We start from the raw sequence: 18,652 nt of genomic DNA, 5'->3' as shown, positions 1-18,652 counted from the left end.
AGATAATGCAACTCTTGATCTCCAGGTCATGAGTTTGAGCCCCACATTGGGTGTAGAGATTACTAAAAAAATAAAGAAAGAAAGAAAAATTTTTAAAAAGAAAAGGTGCTCCACATCATGTATTATTAAGGGAATGAAAGTTAAAACAACGGGATACCACGCACACCTATTAGAATGACTAAAATTCAGAACCCTGATAACACCAAATGCTGGTAAGTATGTGGAGCAATAGGAATTCTCATTTATTGCTGGTGGGAATGCAAAATGATACAGCCGCTTTGCAAGACAGTTTGGCAGTTTCTTGCAAAACTAAACTTATTCTTAACATATGATGGAGCATTTGCACGCCTTGGTATATATCTAGATGAGTTGAAAACTTGCGTCCACACAAAAATTACACATGGATGTTTATAGCAGCTGTATTCATGATTGCCAAAACCTAGAAATAATCGAGATGTCCTTCAGTAGGTGAGTGGTTACATAAACTGTGGTACATCCAGGTCATGGAATAGTAATCAATGCTAAACACAAAGGCGCTATCAAGCCATGAAAAGATATGGAGGAGGGGCTCCTGGGTGGCTCAGTCGTTAAGCATCTGCCTTCGTCTCAGGTCATGGTCCCAGGGTCCTGGGATCGAGCCCCGCATCGGGCTCCCTGCTTGGCGGGAAGCCTGCTTCTCCCTCTCCCACTCCTCCTGCTTGTGTTCCCTCTCTGGCTGTCTCTCTCCCTGTCAAATAAATAAATAAAGAAAATCTTAAAAAAAAAAAAAGATATGGAGGAAACTTGTGCATATTACTAAGTGCGAGAAGCCCATCTGAAAAGACTACATATTGTATGATTTCAACTCTATGATATTCTGGAAAAGGCAAAACTATAGACAGTAAAAATGCCAGTGATTGCCAGGGCTAGCAGAGGAGGGAGGGATGATATAGGCAGAACACAGAGGCTCTTCAGAGCAGTGAAGATACTCTGCACGGCACCGCAGTGGCAGATGTTTGTCACTATACATTTGTCAAAACCCCAAAAATATACAACGCCAAGAGTGAACCCTAATGTAAACTATGGACTTTGGATGATGATAGTGTGACAGTGTAGGTTCATCAATTGTAACCAAGGTATCACTCTGGTTCAGGATGATGATTGTGTGGGAGGCAGTGCATGCATGGGGGCGGGGAGTATATGGGAACTCAGTTTTGCTAGGAACCTAAAATTGCTCTAAAAAATAGTCTATTTAGGGATGGCTGGGTGGCTCAGTTGGTTAAGCGGCTGCCTTTGGCTCAGGTCATGATCCCAGGGTCCTGAGATTGAGCCCCGCATCAGACTCCCTGCTCAGCGGGGAGCCCGCTTCTCCCTCTGCCTGGTGCTCCCCCTGCTTGTGCTCTCTCTCTCTGACAAATAAATAAATGAAATCTTTAAAAAAAAAATAAAAAACAAAAATAAAAAATAGTCTATTTGAAAGGGGAGAAAACCACAATGGACAAAATGTTAAAATTAAATTATTCTCATAGCACTAATAAGGTGGCATTCTTTTCAATGGTTAACATCAGAAAATCTAGTTGCAAAACTCCATCCCTTTCATCTCACTGGCATGTGTATTCATGGGATCCATAACCAAGTCTATTCTTAGCCACCCTTGAATGTACTGTTAACAAAACATAAGTGACTATTTGAACCTGGGCATGGCTATGGAATCTAGTCAGTAGCTCAAAGAATGTAAAAAACTAAAATGGTCCAGCATGTTTTCTCCAGGGAAAAGAAGTACTGACCCAATGTACTTAAACATACTTAGTCATTCATTCAACATGTATTTATTAAGTGTGGCTATGTGCCAGGCACAGTGTGTGCTAGGTACTAAGAATACCACGGTAAGCTTTTGCTCTTAAGGAACTAACAATCTCGTGAGGAGACAGACAATCATCAAGTAACCACGCTAACAAATGTCAAAAGGAACCACGGGAACTGTGACAAAGGCTAGTACAGAGTGCCATGACACCTGTGACAGCTGGAGTTGACCCAGTCAGGGCAATCGAAGAAGGCTACCCCCAGGGACTTACTTCATATGAAATCTGAAAGATGAATAAGAGGTGAGGAAGGAAGGAACAGCAAAGAAATCAAATGAACAAATCAAAATATGCAGAGGCCCCACCACAGGAAGGAGCAGGGTGACATGGAGAATGTAGGCAAATGTGGCTGTAGTGTAGAGAGTGAGGGGATTCAAGATGAGCCTGGAGAAATAAGTTATGTGCCAGATCATGCAGGGCCTTGTAGGCTACATTAAGAAGTTTTGTGTTTATCCTAAGAGTGATAGGAACCCATAAGAACTTATTTTTTAAGATTTTATTTATTTATTAGAGAGCGAGCGAGAGAGAATCAGCATCAGAGGGGAGAAGGTCAGAGGGAGAAGCAGGCTCCCCGCTGAGCCAGGAGCCCGATGCGGGACTCGATCCCAGGACCCCGGGATCATGACCTGAGCCGAAGGCAGTCGCTTAACCAACTGAGCCACCCAGGTGCCCAACCCATAAGAACTTTTAAGCATGAGGATGATATAGCGTTCCTTATGCCAAGACCATTCTCTGCAATCAAAAGAACAAATTAGGGGGCACCTGGGTGGTGTAGTCAGTTAAGTGTCCAACTCTTGGTTTCAGCTCAGGTTGTGACCTCAGGGTCATGAGATCGAACCCCATGTCGGGTTCCACAGTCAGCACGGAGTCGGCTTGTGACTTTTTCTCCTTCTCCCTCTGCCCCTCCCCCTCTCTAAAATAAGTAAATAAATCTTTTAAAAAAAGAACACATTAGAAGGAACCCAGGGTAAATATGGGTAGATTAGGAGCTGTTGCTGTAGTCTAGGAAAGAGGAGATAGAGGGAAGGGTGATGCTAATGGAGATGGAAAGAATTGGATGGATTCTAGAGATTTTTAGGGGGTAAAATGAGCAAAATCTGACCTAAACAAATCAGGTTTCAGAGTTGAGAAGGAACAGGGAGGTATCAAAAGATCCCTAAATAGAACTGGACAGAATGATAGGGCAATCCACAGAGATAGGGAAGGTTAGAAGAAGACCAGGTTTGGGGAGCAAGTTGCATTTGAGGGCCCTTTGGGACTCCCTAGAGGAGAGGTCTAGTAAACAACTGGGTACATTGGCCTGAAGGTCAGATGAAAGGTCTGAGCTGGACATTGACATTGGGGAGCTCATGGAAGCTGTGGATGTGGGTGAGCTTGCCCAGGGAGAAAATAGAGTGAGATGGGAGGGAGCTGAGGACTTGAGCCTCAGGAAAAGTCAGCATTTGTAATGAAAAAGCAGCTGTGACAATACATGAATTATCTCTCTACTTCCGGAATTCAGAAATCCCAATTTCTTTCTTCTGCTTTGCCACTTCATTACTTGATAACACCCAAAAAATAACTCCGCCCTCTTTAAATCAACATTCCATTTGTTGAAGGGGATTAGGCCATTTTCTGTGAGGGGACACTTTTACTTTTTGACACATATCATTAGGAGGATGCTGGTAAATATGTTGTTCATTTGAGAATATGATGGCAGAAGTTTGACTTGTTAGAGTATTGAGCCTTATTCGGAGACACGTGGGACTCAAAGAGGGCTGCTGTACTCTTCCAGAGTGGTTTCTGTGAGAGCGGGAAAGGGACAGCCATTGTACTATTGTGATCTTCGAGGTGGGTGGTCGGATCCTACATGTCCAGCCATTTTCGGAGAGTAGAGCTAGGCTTTCAGAGTACACAGGCTTCTTGTCAATGACTCTGCTCTGAGAAAGAGAGAGAGAGAGAGAGAGAGAGAGAGAGAGAGAGATTGAAAGAGAGAGATTGACAGAGAGAGAAAGCAAGGCCTACCCCTCAAACCTTACTCAGTTCTGCAGTACATATTTTTATGCCCCTGGGAGCTGGAAGGGAGGCATAAGCTAATAACTCGGTTGATTTAACATTCTGACCTCTGAGTCAAGAGTTACTCAATAATACTTACCCCCCCCCCAAAATAAATAAAAAATCCTTACAGTGAGCGATGAGGGGGTGGTGTATTCAGGGTCAGGAGTCTGTGGCTCTGATACTGACTCATATGCTGGATGATCGTGGGTTAAACCATATCAATTCCTTCCATTTCCGGATCAGTAATAACACCTGTTTCTCCTATCTCTTGGGGTTGTTATTAGAGGCTGATGAAATCACACATCTGAAAGCATTTTGAAAACGTCAGACATTATCATGCCAAAAAGGAAGCCATCAACCCCGAGAGCTAGTCCTTGAGTAAGATACAACTTTGTTATACCATCCATTGTATCAATATCTGTTTCCTTTGAAAAGGAGGGCTCTGAGCTCTGAGCTATTGAGATATATGCGAGCTGCTTCTACCACCTCAACTAAGTATCAAAATATCTAAATGAAACATTGTTATATTAAGCAAAATTCCAGTGTACACATGGAAACTCGAGAACAAAAAAATGTACAGCGAAGGTTAGTTTTTATCATCATGTGAGTTCAAAGGCCTTGACTTAGCCTTGACCTTACCTTATCTCCTTCCTACCTATCTCTGTGACTTCATCTTGTACCACTTCCCCCTTCCCTCACTCTGTTTTAGCCCTTTAGCAAAGGCCTCCTTGCCATTCCTGAAATAACCCAAGCACTGTCTTGCCCCAAGGCATTTGCATTGCTGTTACTCAGAATGCCATTTCCTTTGACATCCCCCATTTCGTTCAGGTCTCAGTGGATGGGGAGGCCTTCCCAACAACCCTATTTAATTGGCCAAAGCACCTTACCTACAGTAGTACATAACCCTATCACATATCAGCCATGTCTTTCCTTCTCCTTATTCTCAACTTGCTTTACTATGCTTCATGGCACTTATAACCACCAGATGTCCTGTATTTGCTTTTCTCTTTTCCTCCCAACAAAAATGGAAGCTCTATGAGAGTAGGGGATTCTTGTCTGGTTGGTTCCACTGCTATATCCTTAGTGCTTAGAACACAGCCTGAAACTTAGTAGGCACACAATAGATTGTTGTTGAATTGAAAGAATGAGAAAACCATATTCCTACTGCTCCCCTGGCTGGCAAAATCCTTTGTAATGAAGCACCCCACGATCATGAACTCAAGGAATCAGAATGAGATGTTAAGCAGCAACATATTTCTGTGAGCACGATCAGTTAGCTGATTTTGCAAAAATATAGGGAGGAACATCAATATCGCACGTTATGTTATTTGGACCTAACAGAAGCCCTTAAGGTCACCAAGAGAACAATCAGACCATGGCATTGAAACAGTCTTAATTCACTGTGACACAAACCAGAGAAGAAATGTACCGCTGCCAATGCTGACCCCAAATGGTGCAGTTATCTCAGAGGGCAGAAGCAAACTTTGTGCACAAACTAAAGCACGATATGGCCTATCTGCTGGTGGGGTGAATCTCAATGTTGCTGGAACTTGGGCATCTGTTCTGTGTCTGGGATCATAGGACCACTTTACAAGAGGAGGGGATGGTCTGTCAGCTAATAACTCGGTTGATTTAACATTCTGACCTCTGAGTCAAGAGTAACTCAATAATACTTACCCCTCCCAAATAAATAAAAAATCCTTACAGTGAGTGATGAGGGGGTGGTGTATTCAGGGTCAGGAGTCTGTGCACAAGACTCTACATTACAGAACTAACTAGCACTCATAAGAACAATGAACAAGATATAGAAAGAAAAAAAATGAGAGCTATGCACTCTGGAGGTAGTCATGGTAGAACTGTTTTGAGGAAATCTGTTAAATCATATAGGAAACCGAATGAAATAGGTTAGAATTTGCAGTCACATTTCATCTAGTGAAATGTGTTCTGTTTTTTTTTAAATTGAGGTGTAATTAACATATAATATTATATTAGTTTCAGGTCCACAACAAAATGATTCAATGTTTGTATATATTGCAAAATGTTCACCATAATAAGTCTAGTTAACATCTGTTATCATGCATAGCTGCAAAAATTTTTCCTGTTCTGATGAGAACTTGTAAGGTTCACTCTCTCAGCAACTTTCAAATATGCAACAGAGTGTTATTTACTATGGTCATCATGCTATATATTACATCTCCATGACTTATTTATAACTGAACATTTGTAACTTTTGACCCTGTTCACCTATTTCTCTTACCACTTCCCAATCCCTCTGGGCACCACCAATTTATTCTCTGTATCTATGTTCTCTTTATTTTTAAATTTTATAGAGTTGACTTATTGATTCAGTACTGTGATTACTGCTTGCTTCTATTTTCCATTTTGTTTAAAATGAAGAGCTAATATTTCTATTTCCTCTCACATGCTCAGAGGTAGCCACATCCCTTAGCAGTGACTCCAGTACCTGAAACTATATCCTCATTCATTGACAATGACCTAGGATGGGGTGAAACTCCTGGTAGAAAATTCTTTGTCTTCATCCTCTTCCTCTTCAGTGTCATCTCATGCCCAACAAAAATAAGACATTTATTGATTGAATTGTGTGTGTCTGGTACTCTGCCAAGCACTGGGATTTTTTTTTATTTTTTTAAAGATTTTGTATTTATTCATTTGAGACACAAAGATACAGAGAGAGAGCATGAGCAGGGGGAGAGGCAGAGGGAGAGGGAGAAGCAGGAGCCTGATGTGGGGCTCGATCCCAGGACCCTGGGTTAAGCAGACGCTTAACCACCCAGGCGCCCCAGCACTGGGATTTTAAAAGCCTTTCCATGTCTTGCCTTCAAAACTCAAAATTATAAGTGGTCCACTTGGAAACAACAGCACATAAACTGTCTTCAAATTTACAAATCAGAAACAGTGTGGCTTTTTGAGAGTGAAGGACCCAGACAGGCAGGATGGCAGAGTAGTTAAAAGCACAGGTCCTGTCTGGAGTCAGAGTCCTCCAAATCCAAATCTAGCTCAAGTACTTCCATAAGCTGTGTGACATAGACATGCTGTGTAACCTCTCTGGGCCTCACTGTCCTCATCTGTAAAGCAGGAATAATAATAATAATCTGTGCAGCACAGAGATTTTGAGAGGAATAAATGAGATAATCCCATGTAAGGTGCTCAGAACTGAGTCTGGGTCATTGAAAGCACTAAGTAAATGTTATTTTGCAAGCTGTTATTATGCAAAAAACTCAAAATTTGGAGACTCTCTAAGGGGCACCTCTGGCTACAAATCAAGGAATATCTTCTTTTGTGAAGATTAGTAAAACTGTCGGTTGCCTGATATCCTTTTGTGTCAAGCCCTCATACACAGTGGTCATTATAAACGTGTAACTAGGAAATCCAGCAATATATGAGAAGTTAAATTCGGATACAGGGCTTTAAAAAAAAAAAAAAAGCCCATACGTTGCTGTAAAAAAGGGGTTGGCAAAATTTCTCTGTAAAGGGGCAGATGGGAGATATTTTCAGCTTCACAGGACAGACAGTTTCTGTTGCAACTACTCAGCTCTGCTGCTGTGAGACATTTACATATTTACAGGCAATGTGTAAATGAATGGACATAGCTGTGTCCCAATAAAACCTTATTTACAAAAACAACCTGTGAGGGGTGCCCGGGTGGCGTAGCAGTTTGTTGGGCATCTGGCTCTTGATTTCACCTCAGGTTGTGATCTCAGGCTCGTGGGATCAAACCCCACACTGGGCTCCATGCTGGGTGTGGAGCCTGCTTAAGATGCTCTCTCTCCATCTACCTCCCCTGCCCCCGCCCCCAGCTCAGCGCTGAGTCTGCTTGGGACTCTCTCTCCCTCTCCTACTGCCCCTCTGCTCTCTCTCTCTCTCTCTCTCTCTCTCTCTCTCTCGTAAACAAATAGATCTTAAAATAAAAACAACAACCTGTGGGCCAGATTTGGCTCATGGGTCATAGATAGCCCACCCCTGCTCTAAAAAATTATCCTAGCATATCAGGGTTCTAATGGCCACTGCAGCTGAGTAACCACAGAAATCAAATAAACTTGGAGGAGAAAAAAGGGAGTGAGAAGAATTGAAGAAATAGGAGGATAAACAATGGCTTCTCCAAAGTCCTTCCTGCATCCTAAATGGTGGTAGACTCCGTACATGACCAGGGAACAGTATGCCCCGTTTGTTCTTTCCTTCATTTAACACCTAATGGTGAAGCACTGTGTTGTGATGTATAATGCTGAGTGAAAAGAGACCTAATCTCTGCCTTCATATAACTTTAAATCTAGCCAGGTAAGGATAAGGAGCAACATCAAATGAACACACAGAGAAATGGAAACCCACATCTCTGCTAGGTCATGCCAAAGCTTGTAAGAGAAGGGTTGCTCTAGTTGTGGAGCTCAAGGTAGGCTTTCCTGAGGAGCCTAAACCTAAAACTCAGGCTGATATCTGACAAATGGGTAGTAATTAGGGAATAGGGTGGAAGACCATTCCAAGCAAAGGGACCAACATAGGCTCTATGACGGTAGAAAGTATGGGGCATTCAAGGGATGAAAAGAAGGTCACTATGATTTGAGTCCAGAGAGCCAGATGGAGCATGGTGGGACATGGGGCTGGAAAGGCAAGTAGAGGTGAGACTACACAGGCTCATGTAGTAGCAATCAATTATTCATTTATTCAGCAAATATTTACTTAATCCTACTCTATGTCAGACTCTGTGGATACTGTGGCAAATGAGAAAGGCAGATGTTAAACAAACATTCAGATAAATCTATAATTACAAAGCTCTGCCTCTATGCTCTGAAACCCTATTTAGTGACCTGATATATTTTTAAAAATTACCTGGTCTGTTTCCTAGGACACAGTCCCAATTTAACCAAGTGTCCTGCTTAGAGTTACATGCAAATATATTTACCTATTTCTTTTTGGAATCACAGGTGAGTTTGATATATCATCCCCAGGGCTCAGCCCGTGAAACCCCATGCTTCACATGACTTTCAGGTTAATAAGGAGCCACGAATGACCTCTTTTTTTGGGTGGTGAGCTTCCAGACAGATGTGGTTCCCTTGTGATGTTCATATAGACAAGTCTTTATGACTTGCCATTGAGGATGGTATCATGTGCAAGACTGTGACAATAGACCCTATCTGAGTATTTGACCTATGAATTCAATTGTTTCAATCTGAGCTCTTTTTTTTTTTTTAATTTGTTGCCTGCTTCTCTTACATATTTATTCCTGTGGACAACCCTGTCAATGTATTCTAGGTTCCATTTTAAACCCTTAGAAGAAACAGGGATCTGTTCTAGGGAACTGCAAGCTTAACAAATGCTTTTTGATGTTGATGACTCCGAAAAGCTAACAAGGCTTTTAAACAGTTTCAAAGATATTTCTTTACAATGATACTGTTTCTCTCTTAACTCCTTGGCCTGTTTTTCTATCAAAAGAGGAAATTAAAATATCACAGAATGACTTGTTTTGTATAAAGCTGGGCTGATTGTTATCCAGTACTTGATGCTAGTCCAGATGGTAAAAGGATTATTTCATTATCTCCTATACTGCAACAGTTTGGTTCTCAAAGTATACACCGCAGATGCTTAGGGTTCCCATGACCCTTTGGGGCAGGGATCGGAGAAGTCAATATTACTTTCATAATAGTACTAAAATATTTGCTTTTGCCAAAGTGTTGCCATTTGTGCTGATGTTTAAAAAAACAGTGGACCGAGGCAGAGGCGTGAAACTCTACTATTCATCATTGTATTCTTTACCTCTGTGCACTCACAAAGAAATGCCATTTGTTTAAGAATGTCCTTAGTAAAGCAGGAGAAGATCTAATTATTTTTCATTAAAATGCTATTTTCGTTAACGTGCAATGCATTATTTTTTTATTTTTACATGAAGTAATAAAAAATAAAATAAACTGATAAATTATTTTAAGTTTCTTGGTTTTAATATCTAATTTAATAAATATAGGTGTCTGTACCTCACATCAACAAAAGACATTTGGGGCCCTCCATGATTCTTAAGAGTGTAAGGGGCTCTTTAGACCAAAATATTTGAGAACTGCTGCTCTCTTAACCCTCCAAACATCACTCTTATCAGGACAAGTTTCCTCTTCTTAATTATAGGTCATACGCAGACTTTTCATATCTCCAGATCTACCTCTTCTTCATGACTTTTCAAAAATGAAGACTAAGGGCTCTAAAATAACCTTCTAGAATTCCTTAGGCAGTCTCCTGTGCACTCAACCAGTCTGTTTCCTCTCACTCTCTTCTAATGTGGTGTTTTTGAGACAGTGACCTGAGTTTTCCAGAATTTCGGTGTACTGGGCAGCAGCAGTTGTGATTTTAGTTTACGGCACACACTTTACCCTTCTTCTTTGTCTATTAATAACATCATCCCCTTCCTGTTAGAGAACTGCCTCCATAGCCCGTGTCTTCCGGACAAAGCTGTCAATCACAGGGCTCCACCCTCACCCCAAACCTGCAGACTACAAGAGTGAGCACATGATCCAGGTTTGGCCCAACCAGAGCACAGGCAACTTCTGGGAAACTGTGATTGGTCTGAGGGAGAGGGCACATGGCCTAAGTTAAGTGAATTGGAAACCTTACACAAAATTGTCTGAAGTAAAGGTAATCCTCACTTTTTTTAAAAGATTTTATTTATTTATTTCACACACACACACACACACACACACACACAGACACACACACACACGAGCAGGGGGAGGGGCAGAGGGACAAGCAGACTCCCTGCTGAGTGGGGTGCCCGACCCAAGGCTCCATCCCAGGACTCTGAGATCATGACTGGAGCCAAAATCAGATGCTGAAGAGACTGAACCACCCAGGTGCCCCATAATCCTCACTTTGATCCTGAGTTGTAAGGGTATATGATCGAGGCTACTACCCACCATCTTTCCCACTATATAAAAAGAGCCTGTATACAGAGTAAATACAAGCAGAGACAAGAAAATAAAGATGAGTAGAGAGAAAATTCCATCAATGTTGAGTACTTACTGCAATCTCTGAGGCCCTGGTTCCTGGCAGCTTTTTCTCCCTTTATCTTCTAGGTTATGAGAACAAATAAATCCCTTTTTGTGCTAAAGTAACTCTTCTAGCTGAAAGAATTTGGAATAGTGCATTTGAGGAAGTTACCTAACCTTCTGACTTTAGTTTCCTTGTGGGAATATCTACTCTTTCACTTCACAGATTGAAGGATTTAATGAGATGTTTAAAACACATTGAAAACTACAAAGCATTATACAAGTGTTCAGTATAAAAAATATTTTCTATCTACACCCCAGTAGCAAGGTGACCAACCTTGCTGTCCCCAAACTATTTTTAGACCACTAAGTATACTCATATCAAATCCTTGGGCCCAAGAATGGCTTAAGAGTGATTTGAATTTCCTCTGGAAATCAAATAAGGCTTAGAAACCTTTCTACTACAGTTACTCTATCAGGAGGGTTTACTCTGCACTTAAGCCACTTCAAGAATCATGAGGACACCAGGAAAGAAGTGACTGTTCAAGGATCTGGTTGGAGGTGTAGGGGTCAAGGGGAGCTCCAAGATGGGCTACTTTGGCACAAACATTGTTTTGAATTAAAAGCAATTAAAAAAAGCTTCTGCACAGTGAAGGAAACCATCAATGAAACTGAAAGGCAACCCAGGGAATGGGAGAAGATATTTGCAAATGACATATCTGATAAAGGGTTAGTATCTAAAATATATAAAGAACTTATAAAACTCAACACCCAAAAAACAATCCAGTTAAGAAATGGGCAGAAGACATGAATAGACATTTTTCCAGAGAAGATGTACAGATGACCAACAGACACATGGAAAGACACTCAATATCATTCATCATCAGGAAAATACAAATCAAAACCACAATGAGATAATCACCTCACACCTATCAGAATGGCTAAAATTAACCACTCAGGAAACAATAGTTGTTGGCGAGGAAAGGGAGAAAGGGGAACCCTCTTACACTGTTGGTGGGAATGCAAACTGGTGCACCTACTCTGCAAAACAGTATGGAGGTTCCTCAAAAAGTTAAAAATAGAGCTACCCTATGACCCACAATTGCACTACTAGGTATTTACCCGAAGGATACAGAAATACTGATTCAAAGGGATACATGCACCCTGATGTTTATAGCAGCATTATCCACAATAGCCAAATTATGGAAAAGAGCCCAAGTGTCCATTGACTGATGAATGGATTTTTATATATAATGGAATATTACTCAGCCATAAAAAGAATGAAATCTTTCCACTTGCAATGACGTGGATGGAGCTGGAGAGTATAATGCTAAGCAAAATCAGTCAGTCAGAGAAAGATAAATACCATATGTTTTCACTCATATGTGGAATTTAACAAAACAAATGAACATAGCAGGGAATAAAAAGGGAGGCAAACCAAGAAGCAGACTGAACTCCACGGAACAAGCTGAAGGTTCCTGGAGGGGAGGTGTGGGGGGGGGATGGGTTAAAGAGGTGATGGGTATTAAAGAGGGCACTTGTGATGAGCACCGGGTGTTGTATGTAAGTGATCAATCACTAAATTCTATCCCCGAAACTAATACTGCACTGTATGTTAACTAGCTGGAATTTAAATAAAAACTTGGAGAAAATAAAAAGTTAAATATTGGAGAAAAATTTAAAAATAAAAATAAGAGAAAGCAATTAAAGCCCAATAGATTCAGGAGAAGCTCTTTACCTCCCCCTCAACTGCCTGCTTGTATCAGAAAGAGGGCTATTCACAGAGATTCCTTTTTACCGAAGAAATCTATCTACATAAGAGGGCAACCTTTGTTTTCCACACATCTCCTTTCACCCTTCAGTTAAAGGCCTTTCTCCACCTTGTATCCTCAGACCCTTACTCCTCTCCTTAGCTCACATAAGCATCGTGTTGCCTCACTGTCTTTGAAATTTCCGTGTCTGTGTGGATTCCCAGTATGTATGCTATTCAATTTGACTTCTTCCTGTTAATCTGTCTCACATCAATTTGACTCTTAGTCCAACCAGAAGGACCTTGAAGGGTGGAGGAAACTCCCTCCCTCACAGAGGTATGGATCAGTTCTCAGAGTAGTTCAGTAGGTCCAGACCAAAAAGAGGCATAGGAGAGAGAAATACTAAAGCCATTGACTCTTCCTTGCTGAGAAGGTTCACTCAGCCAAAAATAAACAAAGATGAGAAAGTCTTCAGAGGACTGTCACATGTTAAACAAAGAGGACTCCCACACAACTAAATGCCACTTAATAGGAAGCATAAATGAATGAACCAAAAAAAAAAAAAAAAAAGTAACTCAAATGGTGGGAAGAACACAGTCAGGTGAATCATCCATGGCATATGGAATTTGGGATGTAGGCAGGGGCTAAATGCCATGGGAACATTCACAGCTTCTACAGCGTGCTTGGCATCTCTAGGTTGCAAGGATATTTCAGCCACATATTCTTGCCCTGTGGCCCAAGCTATCCAAGGGCTCTGTTGGATCAGAACCAAGGTGTTCTCATTCACAAGTGGTTGCTCCATACTGTGCCGTTTTAGAAAATGACACAAGGAACAGAACCATGAGGCCTCGTAAGGGACAGTCTTTGGTTCTGTCTTATCAAAAGACTGACTTCTCCATAAATGAGTCTTCTAATATTTCTCATTGTCTCCTTAACTGAATTTGATTTCCCAGGTGAGGCTTCCCACCAGGAAGTGAACCATTTCCATGCTAACGCATGACAAACCACCCCACAAGAGGGTGAGAACAGCAGGAGAGTGATTTTATTTAAATTGTGAAAATCCTCCCCATTCATCTTTAAAAAAGAAAAATCAAGAATAGTAAGACAGGCGTTTGCGGTTTCTATTGCAGGTAAGTATGCACCATTTTTACTTACTAGATGAGAAGCAAGAATGGCTTTTAATTTTAACGAGGATTTGATCATGAACATTCCTTCATTTTTGATTCTGCCAAGGACCTGCCAGATGGCCTTGCTTCTGAGCAGGGAATGTCTTATTCATCACTGAGTTTTCTTTTTAATATAACAGTGTAACAAATCTCCTTCCATTCTGGTAGTCCTTGGGCCCTCTTCTCTGTCATCAGTGAGAAACCATGGGGCTTCATAACTGGGCAAATTCAGAGATGAACATTACATACCACCTGTTGAAGTCTGAATTTACACCACCACCCCGGCCCGCAATGCCATGGGCCTTTTTACTCTGTTAAAAAACAAATTTAATCTTTGAGCATTTTGGTTCACCTGTCTTGGTCAGATAGTATTCACTTTATAACCCCCCAGGAAGCCACTCTCCCATGCCTTGAAGTAAATTTGGCACATGACACTTGTAGCTTTACAAGACCAAACTGGAAAAAAATAAAGGTGGTTCAGTTCACCACAGGGCAGAAAGCTTGGGGGCCCAGTGTAGCCAGGAGGCGTGCTGGAAACAGCCCCCGTGTGTCCTGAACTACCTCCGTTGTGGCCCTATAGACTGCATAGATGGGTGCAGTGAAAGCAAATCAGACTTACGTTAGCCCTGCCTTTCTGAAAAGCATGTTCATTTGTTCAATGTGGGGAAACAATCCGTTCATGTCCTGTGTCATTCAGGTGTAGCTCTATTGTTGCTTTTTCATAGTGGACTGGCTTTAGCCACTACTGGAAGACTGCAGAGTAGCAAATGCCAAGGGCAAGGGGAGGTTGGAATAGTTGGCTGCTTCTCTGACAAGTAGAAATCTCTGTGTGACCCTGTTACAAAGCCATTTGGCACACTTCCCTTCCTGACCCAACTCAGTTAGGTACATTAGAGGCTCTAGGGCACCCCCAACTCACCCCTCCTGACTCCAAGTTGTTCTAGTCCTTTGGATGCCTTCCAGACCTGCTTTTTGTATCGGAAATGACCCAGTATTTTAGGAGACAATATTAGGCAACACTAGCAAGCATTGAAAATATTCCCAGAGACATACTCAGTGATCTACTGAGGCTAGACTTTGACTATGACTTATTTATGGCTGTTTATGATTTTGACTAGATTCTTTATCTAGAACTTAGCCATGAGAGTCATGTTAAGAATGCAGCCCTGAGAGCCAGTCTTCAGGCCCCTTGACTCACTCACATAGATTCTGTCAGCCGCTGGGCAAAAGAAAACGTGAAGACCCCACTACCCCAATTATTAGAAGATAATAGAATCTGACTCATTCCTTTGAAGAATGAGCTGTGGGGATATTTATTTACACCCATTTAGGCCTCTTCCAAAACATTAAGCAGACATCTACCACCCAACATGGACATTGGTCCAGAATAGTGATATCATTTATTGAACACTTATAAGAGGCTCCACACAGTCAAGTGCTTTAAGCACATTCGCATTTAATCCTCATGACAACCATAGGAAGGAGGTGTTGATGTTGACTCTACCACTCATTCATTGGGAATTGGAACTTTGTTACCGGACCCTGAACTCTTCACCACTGTACTTTTCTGTGTCCCATTTTTATAGGAGGATGATGAGGATTCTGAGGAACAAGGTAGACCAAATCAATGCTACTGAAGAGTATAAGCTGCAGACCAGTGTTAGTGTGTGAACCGTTTGTTACTGGTCTGCAGTGAGAGAAGCCAAAAATTGAGTTAGCTTTTACAAACATTTATAGCCCTGTAACAGAGTATGCTTTTACGTCTGCCTTGCCTAATATTAAAAAATTGGGCCTTGTCTTTTGTGTGTCTTTGGTTTTTACTTAGTTTCATTTTATAGTAATTCATTTTTATTATATATTTTTTAAAAGGATCAGCCCAGGGGCGCCTGAGTGGCTCAGTCCGTTAAGTGTCTGACTCTTGATTTCTTCTCAGGCCATGATCTCAGGGTTGTGAAATCAAGCCCTGCATCAGGCTCCACGCTCAGCAGGGAGCATGCCTAACATTCTCTCTCTCCCTTTCTCTCTGCCCGCACCTCTCTCCCTGTCTAAAATAGTAATAATAAAAAATTAAAAAATAAAACCATCAGCCCATGATGGGTTGCTATCTAAAAAGCAGAAAGAAAGAAAAACTAGTCCTTCACCGGACCAATAGCATATGTTCATGATGACCACTGTAGAAAGAAAAGTGGAAGATAGTGAAATTTGAGCTTCTTTACAATGTTTGTGGGAATTTTCTGTCTTTCTTATCAGCCCTCCCCACTTCTCCCTGATAAATTTATCCATTGCTCTTCTGGGTTTTAGGAGAACAATCTATAACACCACTTTTCTTCTTCCTAGTTTGAAAGCAACTGAGCCACGAACACCAGAGTCAGATAGAAGATCAAGTTACCAAAATAGACTGGAGGACATAGCTGAAATGTGAGACCTCAACTGTCTTTCTAATCCCTCCCCACCCCTGAATCAGGGAGCCTCACCCACCTAGCCACTGGCTCAGGCCTTCTCTCACAAGCTAAGAGCAGATCGCAATAAAACCCTTAGACAGAAGACCTGGAAATGGCAGAGCAAAGCATTCTCAGTTTCTTCTCAAAAACTCATTACTCAGGTAAGTTTTTCTTCACTTGGTAGGGCACCAGAGAGGGTCCAGGAGGGAGATCCTGGGTGTCCTCGGAGTGTATATTCCCTCAAGGAAATGTGAGGTTAAGGGTAGGGAGGTTCCCTTAACATGTGTGATTACTCCATTCATTTAATTCCTACCTCTGAATATCTTACTATAATGCACCCGATCCCATTCTATGAGCTTTATTGTCCCCATCACTGAATTAGCTCTTGAAAGTCTATCTCCACCAGACAAGTCTGGGGAAAGTGGTAGTAATTCCTTATCCGAAACTCCTGATAAATGCACTTCCCTTCTTAGTTGCCTTCGGTGGAAATGTGTAATTGATCAAATTATTGTAAGTTATTCATTTTTCAAGTTCTGAAGTTGTTGCCTACGAAGGCAGGGGATCATGCATGTGCTTACTCATTTGTTACAGCTCAGTGTAACAATAGGCATTTAAGGACTGCTTTGATCTCAAGGATGGTGAGGATGCAGACGATGGTAAAGATGTCTCTCTGGGCTGTTTGCATTTAAGTCCTTAATCTAGGATGAGAAACCAGTTTCCCCACTTCTCCTCTTGTTTTCTGGTCATACCTGATCTGCAACTTTTCTCCCAGAATATCCATCCTCAGCCAAACACTTTTCAACAACATACTCACATTAGGAAAAATTAGATCCCTCTCATAGAATAGGTGACTTGACTTTTGGAAATTACATTCTTCTATGGAGCAGTTTGTTTTGTTTTGTTTTTACAGAGTAATTCTTAACACATTTGTATGATGGGATACTGTTACGTGGCCATCAAACTCTGTGGTGTGGTCAGTTTTGTCTTTCTTCCCATCTTCCTTTCCTGCCCTCCTCCCTGCCTTCCTTTCCTGACCTGTCACTGAGCCTCCTTCTAGGTGCCAAGAGCACCTCCTGTAGCACTTTCCAGGGCTGCTCTCCTGACATCCTTCTCAGGCCTGCCGTCTCTGCCTGCATTCTGGACACTTCCATCTCACTTTTTTGTTAGTCCTCTTTACAAGATCCTGTCGCGTTTGAACATGTGCCTTCAGGAGCTCTTTCTCCAAAGAAATAACATTAATGGTGGGAATGTTGTAAATGAAGGCAGATCACTAGGGGTACATCAGGGAGCAGAGAGGCTTTTAATTACCCTTCTGATCACAGCCTGTAGATGGCTGTCTACATGTAAGGCCAGGTCTATATATTAATATTTATATCACCTTGTATAAGTACATAATTACATTTTAAGAGATGAGCTATATACTCACATATATAAATATGAATGCAAGTTTCACTAAGTGTATGTTTGTGCAAACCCCTCATTAGGACATCAATAAAATATCTTGCTCTCCTGGTACCTGTAGTTTCTGGCAGTATGGCAACTGTATCTATTTGATCTCATAAAATTAATTGCTACTTTCTTTAAAAAAAAACTAAGCTAGATATAAACTTAATTAAATGATGAACTGAATCTCTGAATCTGGGTGCTATAAAATTGACCAGCCTGGAGCACACTCACCACCATCTACCACCTAGTAGCTTGGAAGTCCCACCTTCAAGCCTCCCTTCAACTCAAAACTGGTTAGTTTTAGAGCAGACCTCTCCAAATGACTCCTCAACACAAAATGGCTTCCTTCATCCTTGATGAGGTTCCTGGTCCTAAGACCAGCTTAGGATCTCAAGCTATGGGGTCAGGTGTCCCCAACCATATTTCCAACCCTGTGGCCTTGTAACATTTGCTATTACTTCATTTGTATTCTGTTTATGTCTATAACTCATAGGGAATAGGGAAACTTGTAATGAGCAAAAAAGAGACTCCTGGGTGTCTCCAATGGAAACTAGACATTGTTTGGAGCAGATTCTTCGAGTTATCTGCATTTAGTCTTTCATTTTCTTTGAGCTATTTAAAAACTCTGCAAGTTGTAGATAACTGGTCCCATTGAAAAAGAATTCTTGTCCATAGACATGCAAATAAATTCTGTCTGGTGGCAGTTCAATTGACTTCCTTTTTCCTCTCTCCATGGAAAAAGCCAGCTTCTCATCTATTTTTAAAATTCCACATTTCCTTAATCCACAGAAATGTGTGTGTTTTTGACTACTCCTTTGGACTGGTGGTTAGCATCTGACCAGTTCTCTTGTTGATAAGGAGTTAAATAAAATCTTTAACACATGCTCATTTTATATCTATACGAGAGTCATGATTAACAGGTGTAAGCTCTTTGCAGGCAGAGGCTCTGCTGGAGCTGGAGTAGCAAGTGATTAAGTGCGTTCCATT

At 41.4% G+C, this 18,652-nt stretch overlaps 1 long non-coding RNA gene across 1 annotated transcript in view; it reads right to left on the bottom strand.

Annotated features, from left to right (window-relative positions):
- LOC113930298 overlaps positions 1-18,652 on the bottom strand; it is a 103,576-nt gene that overhangs the window by 20,462 nt on the left and 64,462 nt on the right. Inside the window, exon 3 of the long non-coding RNA XR_003522510.1 lies at positions 4,007-4,182. This is a non-coding gene — a long non-coding RNA (uncharacterized LOC113930298). The remainder of the gene's footprint in view (positions 1-4,006; positions 4,183-18,652) is intronic.

This window comes from Zalophus californianus, chromosome X (genome assembly GCF_009762305.2).
Source record: "Zalophus californianus isolate mZalCal1 chromosome X, mZalCal1.pri.v2, whole genome shotgun sequence".
Lineage (NCBI taxonomy): Eukaryota > Metazoa > Chordata > Mammalia > Carnivora > Otariidae > Zalophus > Zalophus californianus.
Note: the sequence above shows the minus strand (reverse complement) of the source record. Positions and strands in the feature narration are given on the sequence as shown.